This window comes from Littorina saxatilis, unplaced genomic scaffold (genome assembly GCF_037325665.1).
Source record: "Littorina saxatilis isolate snail1 unplaced genomic scaffold, US_GU_Lsax_2.0 scaffold_449, whole genome shotgun sequence".
Lineage (NCBI taxonomy): Eukaryota > Metazoa > Mollusca > Gastropoda > Littorinimorpha > Littorinidae > Littorina > Littorina saxatilis.
Window position 1 is genome coordinate 25,001 of NW_027128158.1, and position 11,068 is coordinate 36,068.

Below are 11,068 nucleotides of genomic sequence, written 5' to 3' on the forward strand. Positions count from 1 at the left end.
AAATCATGGATTCGCCAGAGAAAATATATAACTGATTTGGCCAGTGCGGCCAGTGCATCAAGTCTTCGGATAGTTTTCGAAAACTGGAAAGTCTGTTTTGTCAGGGGTTGTGGTTTTGTTTCAACCAGGAGCAGGAATTTGTTTGTTCAATGCCGCGATGAACTAATTCAAAGCCTGTTGTTGAACGTCACGAAACATAATTATAAGCCATGGTTTGACTAAGTTCTGCTGAAGACGCAACGGAGTCCACATTTGAAGGTGAGCAAATTTTCGAATAGATAATCCCAATCCCTTCAGAACTGCAGCAGCCTATTTGAGAGAGGCTGCGTTGGTAGGCAGCACACTCATTAAAGTAGATCTCAAACTCAGTCTGTGCACCTAGTGCAGTTGTAATACTGCATTCAGATCTAACGACCAGAAGCAAATAACAAGATATGTGATTTTATGTTTCCTCTCTTAGATTGATGTGATTTTTGGAAGCGAAGGTGAAGGGTAAATCAGTTTAAAATTGTAATTTGAAGATTCATAGCTAAATATGGAAGCAGCAATTTCCGAGTGATACCAAATACAGATTATATTTCATCAGGTTTACCCATCAGTTGTCCAGTCACACAATTTTGGCTCTCCCGTGTAGATCTACATTATGAATCAGAAGTTATTTTACACATAACTATTAGGGGTCTTATTGGCATTTTTGCAGGTGGAGTATTCTATATTGATGACTGATAGTGCTGGAACAGCAAATTGCAGAGGAACTTTACACGAAGCCTCAATCATATCCAGTGGAGCTACAGACGTAACAAAGAGACTTCCCTTTACACAGAGGATGTTTGGGGAACTTCAACGCAGGCCGAACACGGAAAACCCGAGGCGGCAAGCATGAGCAGTACTAATCTCTTGAGAGTAACAACAGAAGGTCAACTCTTCATCTCTGAGTAAGTTCAGACATCTATAATTCTTCAATGGTTTAATTAGGAGATGTTATAAAAAAACAAGAAGAGCAAACGCTCGATCGAGTTACTTTCGCAGTTCTGAATATTATATGAGGCATCAGATGGACAGGAAGAAATTGCTATTCACAACACAATGAGTCACGTTCACATAAAATGTGAGCCCGGTCACTTTTATAGTTTCCGAGAAAAGCCCAACGTTAAGTTGTGTGTTGCCGAACAGAAAAGGCTAGTTATCTCCCTTGTTTTTCTGATAACGTTCGTAAAAGGCTACAGATGTAAATACTTTGATGTAAAGAATAATCCTACAAAGTTTCAATCACATCCGATGAACTTTGTCAAAGATATAAAATGTCTAATTTTTCCTTTGACGCTGACCTGTGACCTTGAAAAAGGTCAAAGGTCAACGAAACCATCGTTAAAGTGTAGAGGTCATTGGAGGTCACGACTAAACAAAATATGAGCCCGATCGCTTTGATAGTTTCCGAGAAAAGTCCAACGTTAAGGTGGTGCCGGCCGGACAGACTAACACTGACCGATTACATAGAGTCACTTTTTCTCAAGTGACTCAAAAACCAAGATCATCTGTGTGAGTGTGTGTGTGTGTGTGTGTTTTCAAGTGATACATTTTTATTTTAAATTTTGAGTTTGAAACAAACTCAATGCTCTGTTGCATTATATTTTTAATTTGTATTTCATGCTCTTTCTTTTGGATTTTGTTTATTACAGTACATACATGTGCTAGTTCTCACGACCTGTGGAAAGTGCTTGAGCATGTCCCTGTGACGACACATATGCCATGGAACCATATTTTGACAGGTTAGTTTCTTTCTTGTGTTTCCATTTGGTAATTGACACCAACTGATTTAGTGTGTGTAACATATCCGACCGGAACCCGGATTAGATGAAAAGTAAAAATGTTCTGAACAGTGGCAAATACAGACTAAAAGTAAAGGTAGTAATTGAGAATGTGGGTGACTAAAGAAACAAATAAATGTGACTTGCTTATATCATGAATGAATGTATTTAACACCCCAAAATGCCAAGTATTCTTCCAAATTACACATTTCAGAAATAATCGTGTGCTTTTCAATAGTTGTGTTAAATGGAACAAGTACTTCTTAGTTCTAGTAGCTTTTTTTAATTTATTTTTTATCTGTATGGCACACAAAAATGAGCATTAATTTTAGGTGTCGTGCATTGTTTTCATTTCATATCTATTTAAGTTTGTACAATTAGTATCGTATGATGCTCAAGCATCGCACTGGTTTTTTTTCGCAGCTAATCATACTTTTGAGGTTGTGCTGTACAGCTAATTTTTTTAAAACCCAGAATGTCTTATTTTGCAGTGGGATGGGAAAGCGCCTGTCTTGACACATGCCAATTGCCAGAGTCTTAGTACTGAGTAGTGGCCGTCTGTATAGCCGGCAGAATGGTAATGTTCCAGTCATATAAAAAAAAAATCGTTTTTGAACCTACATCTTTTAAACTTCACATCCTCTTAAGTACCTACAGTCATGATGTACAATTGGTACGCCATAATGAAATGTCAAAGTGAGAGCAAATAAGGTCAGTATATAAAACTATGGGGAATTGTCCTTTTCTTTGATTTGTATTTAGCTAGCTAGAGTTTTCAAACATATTACACTTCCATATCTAGCTATGAATCACGTCTAGTTTAAGTTTCAAGAGAAGGGTTATATAAGAAGCAGATATTTATCGTTTGTTTGTGGAGTCAAAGTGCCAGCTCATGTTTGAGTCTAATAATCTAAGATGAAGGTGATCCACGCGAGCTTTCCCTTCAGTTGTTATAATTATGTTATTAAAGTAACACACTTCTAGGAATTGACTGTTAGACATGATTAATTACTTGTCTAATTACCATTTTGAGCTTTGCACATGTTTGCGTTGTCTTCAGCTAGGTTCTTCTTGTTTGTGGTGGTGGTGGTGGTGGTGGTCGTTGTTTGCTTGTTTCCTCTGTTTTTAGTTTTGTTTCTTTTTTTTACTTGAGAAAGGAGAGTCAGTGTACTACAAAAGCAAAACAAATAAGTAGATGGAGATGTGAAAGAAATAATCTGCAGTGTTTTGGCTTAAGACTATACATACTAATGATTTTCTGAACTGATTGTTTCTGCAACAGTCTGAAGGGTGCAAGAACTATACAATGGAGAGGAAGTGGATTTCGCTAAACGGACACTTTCTTCAAGATGTATTACACTATTGTTGTCAATCAGAGGGCCTCCAACATGTCAAAAGTGTATCGGACAACAGGCTGACTAGCCAGTGGTCACAACAGTGCTTCAAATCAGAAAAAAATATGGACCAGTTAATACAAAAAACTTAGGCCTAGGAGCAACACTACAGTTGACGATGTTTGGAAACAAATCTACTCAGGGTTTTATTGACCGCCGACCCTTATAAACCTTAACTAGGTCAAGGGATAATAATGTTCGGGCAAGTGATGAAAGGCCTCACGGTCCCGATACACATTTTCTGCAATTAAATATGTTCTTTCCAAAACCTGCACATCCAAGCTAATGAATACTACTATCATGTGTTTCTTTCTTTATTTGGTGTTTAACGTCGTTTTCAACCGTTCAAGGTTGTATCGCGACGGAGGGAAGGGGGGAGATGGGATAGAGCCACTTGTCAATATTGTTTCTTGTTCACAAAAGCACTAGGTAATCAAAAATTTGCTCCAGGGCCAACGTAGTACAATATCAGTATTACCTTACTGTGAGAATGCAAGTTTCCAGTACAAAAGATTTAACATTTCTTACATACTGCTTGACTAAAATCTTTACAAACATTGACTATATTATATACAAGAAACACTTAACAAGGGTAAAGGAGAAACATAATCCGTTAGTCGCCTCTTACGACATGCTGGGGAGCATCGGGTAAATTCTTTCTCGTCCCAACCAATATGGGACTCCCCCTAACCCGCGGGGGGCCTATCATGTGTTGAATTGATCATGTGTTGAATTGTTCAATCAATAGTCAAAACGATCATACTAGCAGTGAATGAGTGCATAGTTCTGACACCAACACTTTGACAAAATATGCACTATATAATTAGTGTTCACTATTATACGATCAGCATATGTTTTTGTTGTTGTTTGTATCTTGACTCCCTATCCAGAAAATGAAATACAACTACTCCATAAACACTCAAACAAAATCTTTTCCAGAAAATGCCATATCGAAAGAAGAGTGTATACTTACATGTTTGTTGAATACAAGAATGAATGCTTGCATATTGCTGTGAAATGTGTTCGTTCAGCTTTAGCAGCAGGATTCCAAAAAGTGTGTGTGTGTCGAAAGAAGTGTTGTGATAATTTTGAATGCAGATTATCAGTTAAGTGTGTCTTTCTCTATATTGGTGTTGCTAAATTTCAATAAAGTATATTGGTATGAATTAGTAACATCTGGAGGTGTTTACTGAAAGATTTAATTTGAAATAAATATATATGAAGGATCATGATATAATTACTCATGTTTGACTTCTTCAATGGTTTGGAAGTATGCACATGCAGGTATGAGATGTGAAATGATCCTGATTATATGGCTTTTGAAAATAAAAATAAGAATGTCTTGTGATGAACACTGGAACCTGTAAACAATTAGTTACTTTGTTGAAAAAATGTGTACATAAAATCTGCAGCAGGAGGGTATTATCTGCTTAATTTTCAATCGACTCAATTAGCATTTTGATCAACTTATAATTGAATTGCACAAATGAGTCAAGCTCGGTTGCTATACTCTGTACTGTACATGCACAGATGTCACTGCACTTGGTGCTCTTTGTGTGCTAGCTAACTGGGAACCTATAAGCCTGCAAATGAGATTATTTGGATAGCCTGAACTTAGCTGACTGCAGAGCCTACTTATTGAAAAGATAAATCTTAACTTCACTCTCACCATGCAAAGGGATAAACTAGCTTAAACCACTAAGTACAATTGGGTTAAATATGTTTTGCTGTGGCTTTATGTTAATTGATGACACTGTTAGCATGCAAGAACCCTGATGAGTAAAATTCCATCTCTCTCTCTATGATCTGACCTGACTCCTTTGCTATCGTTCTACATCAACAACCAAACCAGCGGCGGATTTAAGGGGGGGCGGGGGCCAGGGGGGGGGGGGTCGTGCCCCCTTCATGAAAAAAAGAAGAGCGAGAGGGAGAGAGATGATTAAATGACAGTTTCTGAGCTCAGGTGGCCCTAGATTGCAGCATTTTGCTTCCTTAAAAAATTTTTCTCTCTTTCCTCTCAATCTCCCTCCCTCTCTCTTATGGTGCGCAATTTTGGACGGAGACAAGCTCCATAACAATATCAGTCTGGAGCAACAAAAGCAATCTTACTATTTTATTAAAGATTGCAACGTTAATACAAACCAACATTCTTATGTTTTCTCAAATCTACAACAGATCTACATGTCAGATTTCGCGCAATATTTTCCCTTCAGCCAATGAAGACACAGCTTGTTGTCTCGGTTTGATTATAAGGGGAAGTAAGTCATTCGTAACTTCCGTTCGGTTCAGAACTACGGTGGATTTTGTGTGTCAAAATCCGTGCCGTTTTGCAAAATGACAGCAGTAGCAACGTCTATTTGGTATAAATCTGTCAGTGTCCGATAGTTTATTGTCTGCTTGATTTTATCATAGCCGTTGTTTTGCTTTGCTAAGCTGTGTATGGCAGGATTGCCGACGAGGTCGAGAGAATCAGTATCATACCTTGTATAAACCATAAGAAAAGACCCCCCGTCCATCACAAGTGACAGCCAAGACATAGGCCCCGCCCACCTCGTGACGAGTGCCTGTGGTAATTACCCTACCAATTAAACAATTGATGGCATTTCAGAATAAGCACAACTTTGCAACCTTTCGAAATGAAGAGAAAGACAGATAATTACCTGGAATTACTTGTAGATAGCTAATTTGACATTCTGCTCTTGTTACTATTCTCATGTATGGTCGATTTTGTAAATGGTACCACCAGGTTTTTTTGTTACAGGTTAGGCGTACCCTTTGAAAGAAATATGTATTTGATTGTCACATGGAGAGCCTTAAATTGTACAGAATGATGCCCTAGATGGAGTAAAAATGATGTTGCAATGATTTATGTTGCACTATTTTTTTAAGATAGCAAAGATATTATACTATGTCTCGACATGTATTTCTCTCTCTCTCTCTCGACTGTACACAGAAAAAAAACCAGCCTCGCTTTCACCTAGATCCTGCCTAAAAACAATGTTCAGACCTCATGTTCAGACTCAGCGTAATAATACCGAAAGGACTACTTTTTAGCGGTCAAGTTCAGTCGTCCGCATACTCGAAAGTGAAAACAAGATGAAACGTTTTGCTACAGTATCGGAGGATGAACTGTCGATGAAGAAAAAGAATCTCGTGCCAACCACTACACAGAAGACCATCCGAGTTGTCCAGAAGAAGTTCTGAAACACGTCACGTTCCAAATCAAAAGACGAAATTAGATTCTCTTACGTCACTATTCTTGGTTTACGGTACCATTCGGCGGCTTTGCTACGAGTATACCATAGTCTTGGTTGGCCGAGACCTTGAGGTGGAATGCGAGTGATTAGGTTTGTTGATTTTGCTCGGAGAAGTGGTCCGTGTTCGAGCAAGTTTCTTTCTTCTTTGAAAACAAAACCCCTAAGACCAGTGAATGTCCATATATATGTTAATTGGATCTGTGATCCAAACATGCCTTTTGGTTAATCTCGATGGCAGTTTATTCCACTCGGCAGTTTATTCCACTCGCCCTACGGGCAAGTGGAATAAACTTCCTTCTCGATTGACCAAAAGCCATGTTTGAATCACAGATCCAATTAACGTATAGTGTTGCAATTTGATATTATGTTGTACCCATGGAAGGCCTTGCCTAAGAAGAGAGTATGATTTTGTTTCCCTCATGAAATGTTAAAAGCTAACGAAGGGAAACAAAACGTTAACTAATTTCTCCGCTGTACCCTTTTCTCCAGGTGGTACTTTGCAACACATTTGCCACATTACAAGTCCACATGTCCAAGGTCGAAGCGAACTCCAGATGGCTACTTTTTCATTGAAAAGCACCACAACAGTCAAAACACATACCATTTATCAGGTAACATTTACATGTTCTAAACATGATGCTAACCGGAAATACAACATTATGGTTGCACTTGTTGAAGTTATCAGAGAGAGGGAGAGAGAGAGAGAGAGAGAGAGAGAGAGAGAGAGAGAGAGAGAGAGAGAGAGAGAGAGAGAGAGAGAGAGAGAGAGAGATCATTGGACTGAACTGAACTGAACTAAACATATTTGCACAGGGTGACAACAGTGCATCTGTAAAATTGACCGATTTAACATTTAACAGACAGCACAGGCAGAGAGACAGATAAACAGAAGAATAGGGAGACAGCAAGAGGATTACTCCAAGCTGTCCTTCTTTAACTAATGATATAATTTTGTTATCAACTTTGTTTCAGTGTTTTTTGATGGAAATATACACCAATTCAAAGTAATCAAAGCAGCACAAGGCTTATTGTTCCTTGAAACAAAAGAGCTCTTTTTCACGTGGTTTGAGCTTGTTGATCACTTCAGAACACATGCGATCACAGCCAAGGGCAAGGAATGGGGGAAACTCTTACTGCCATTCAGGGAAGAGCCTACAGAAACGTGAGTTGTTTTATATGATGCATTTCACAGATAAGCATATACATATATTTTTGGACACACATTAACAGACTATAAATACAAAAACAAGAGATATAATTCGAAATGAATGTTGGTGCCTTCATTGTAACTACTCAACAAAGGAGAGTTTGCTAAATGCAAGAAAACAACTGTTTCACCTCCTCTGTATGTCATCATTATCACTGAAGGTTAGAGTATGATTTAACACGAGTCTCTGATGATAATGCATATACAGTAAATTATCTTGAAAATCGAAGACACCGTCTTTTAGGTTTTATGAACGTAATATAGATGTGTGCCGCACAATGTCCACGGTTTATCCCAAGCACCTGCGTGCATTCATGGGTGTGTCTATAGCAATCATGCATGAAGCACACCTGCCAGGGCACTTTAGATTATATTTAAATTATACATTATATTACATTAGATTAAAATGTTTTTCTTGAGAATGTAAATTAGGTCAAAGGCCGGTACTATAAAAAAAACGATTTTGTTTTTTCTTCTCACTATTGGTACACTAAACATGTCTTCCTTCAACTGTGTTTCATGACTGATTTCAGCAAAAATAAAACGTAGTTTTTATGTTAAAAATACTGCATGAATGCACAATAAATATCTTCTTCGTGTTAAAAATACTGCAGGAATGCACAATAAAAAATATATATATGCATGCTAACAAAATAGCATGTGCAGTTACATAGATAAATTTGGATATGGCTGCCAGACATTATAGTTTTTAATTCATATCCACTGTTAGTAGAGCGGTTTTGCTTTTGGAGTTATGAGAAGAAAATGGTATAATAAATATTAAAAACATGCTTTAAGGAACATGATAATTAATTAACACTATTTGTTTTAAATAATGTTAGATTGTTTACTGTACATTACACAATCATGCAAGGTATGTTGTAAGGGCTGTTTTCTTTAAAGATGATATCATTGCAATAATCACAGTTGACAGACAGTACCTGATGCTTGCTGATCCGTACAGGTGGTATGCTGGAAATTTATCTATAGAAGAGGAGAGACGACTGCTACTCTCAGGCAGAAACAGCAATGGTGACTATCTGATCAGAGACAGCAGAACAGACCCTGAACACTACATATTGGCAGGTAATTATTTCTGTTAACATAATTCGGAAATAAACAGTGCATAGGAAATCGAGCATTTACGACGTGTCCAGGAAGTAAGTGAGTGATACAAAGATGAGATGATTAATTAACAAAAGTACAGATGCTTTTCTTGTGTTTTAATTTCTAATCTTTTTTGTATCGGTACAGGCTGTTGATCATTCTCCCGTCAGTCAGAAAGTCATTTCTCCGTGTGTCATATGTCTGTGTATTTGTCTATCTGAACACAATTAGACCGAGCTAATGGCATCACTTGAACGGAAAGCAGATGCAAAGAACGTCTATCTCAACGTGTTGCAATGTTTACAAATATCACAGAGCATCATTTCGATACCAGCTTATCTTCCAAATTACTGTGAGATTACTTATAGTTTCTGATTCCTTATAGTATAGCGATCTCTGTCCGAATTCAATACTGCTTTCAAAGGACTCTGCAGCTATAATTCATGAGTATCTTCCGCTCAAAGCACGTGTATTGCTTGTTCAAGTGTGTGTGAGAGAGAGAGAGAGAGAGAGAGAGAGAGAGAGAGAGAGAGAGAGAGATAGAGAGAGAGAAAGAGAAAGGGACAAACAGACTGACAGACAGACATACAGGCACACAAACATACATGCAGATAGACATACATACAGTGAGTATGCATTGATACGATGTCATATTTGCTTTTATGTTACAGTACACTTTGAGGGTAACATAGTGAATTTCACCATTGTTCCACAAATGTGCGGATTCAAGTTCCACGACACAGAGCACGTTTTCGTAACTCTAGTGGACCTTGTGGATTACTACATACGCAATGGTATCAACGTTCCTGGCACTGGAGTTGTCCAACTTTTAGAGCCAATCCAACGACCCCAACAAAGTGAGAGTTATCGCACATTGTCCAAAACTGGTGCTGTAACTTCACTGTCTCCGAGATTTAGTACAAAGTATTGATTGTATTTTGACAAAGGAACACTTGTGCACACCCCAGGCTTTGGTCTCTTTATTTGTTTGTAGCTGAGACCATCCACAAAGGTAGTTTTGATACCTGTCCAAGCTTTTGAATGCAATAGCCCATCAGTGTTTATAGCCTGATCATTTTTTCTCTCTCAAGAATACATCTAAGAAACTGACTAAGGGCCGTGGCTGTTAAACTCATCACGGGAGCCTTTGTCATTATTTTCCGGGAGAAAGTTCCAATCGGTATTCAGCTGTGTAAAACCTTCTATAGGTTTTCGTAGGTGAACCTGCGGAAGGAGCATTACTTTCAACCGTCGAAACGGTGACTAAAATTGAAGGATATTTTAAATGATTTGCATCAAAAAGTGTATTTGGTGTCTTACATAACAGTACATACATATTTCGTTCAAATCAGTCGCAGAGTCAGGCTGATCCAGCGTGTACAAAAGAGCGACCACAATCCTGAAGAACAGCAACAAATCCAGGGGTTTTGTGGTGTTTGTACTGGGTAGCCGCAGTTGATATGCAATAAATCTAAAGCTAAAAGTAGCAGCCTCTCCAAATTGTACAGAACGATGACAAAGACCCTTATCTGTATACGTTCCAGTGCTTAAAGCAAAATGTATCCAACAATGGACGTTGTAACGGTTGTCCGTTAAAAAAAAAAAATTTGAAAACGTTTGTAACGTCCCAGGAACAAATGTGCACTTAATTGTGTATACTTTGCAAAGAATGGTGTCATTAAATGTGTGCCAAGAAACATTCTTTCACGGGCTCAAAAATTGTGATCGTTTGAAAAGAGGTGAAAAATACTATCCCTGGTGTCTTTCGCGCAACTTTTTGTAAAGACACTTTCTATAATGTTGTTTCCCGTTCTCCGATAGGATGCGTATAGCCTTCACGGATGATGCGAACAACTTGCTCAGTAGCAGTTGCAGAACAAAACGTGTTTTGAACACAACTGTGCTGTATAAGAAAGAAGTAAAGAAGACAAAGAATCAACACGTCGCGTAAGGCGAAATTACAACATTTAGTCAAGCTGTCGTACTCACAGAATGAAATTGAACGCGCTGCATTTTTTTCCATCAAGACCGTGTACTCGTAGCATCGTCAGTTCCCCGCTCGTGGCAAAGGCCGTGAAATTGACTAGCCAGAATAGCGCGGTAGTGGTTGCGCTGAGCTGGATAGCACGCTTTTCTGTATCTCTGTTCTTTTTTAACTTTCTGAGCTTGTTTTTAATTCAAATATATCATATCTATATCAGTGTTTTTGGAATCAGGAACCGACAAGGAATAAGATGCAATTGTTTTTAAATCGATTCTGACATTTTAATCATAATTTTCATATAAAAAAAAAAT

The 11,068-nt window shown here is 38.1% G+C and overlaps 1 long non-coding RNA gene across 1 annotated transcript; it reads left to right on the forward strand.

Annotated features, from left to right (window-relative positions):
* Positions 1-7,438: 7,438 nt before the first annotated feature.
* Positions 7,439-9,608, forward strand: LOC138956528 (uncharacterized). Its single transcript, XR_011452690.1, has 3 exons — positions 7,439-7,621; positions 8,631-8,752; positions 9,445-9,608. It is a non-coding gene; the product is annotated as an uncharacterized lncRNA (long non-coding RNA).
* Positions 9,609-11,068: the final 1,460 nt, after the last annotated feature.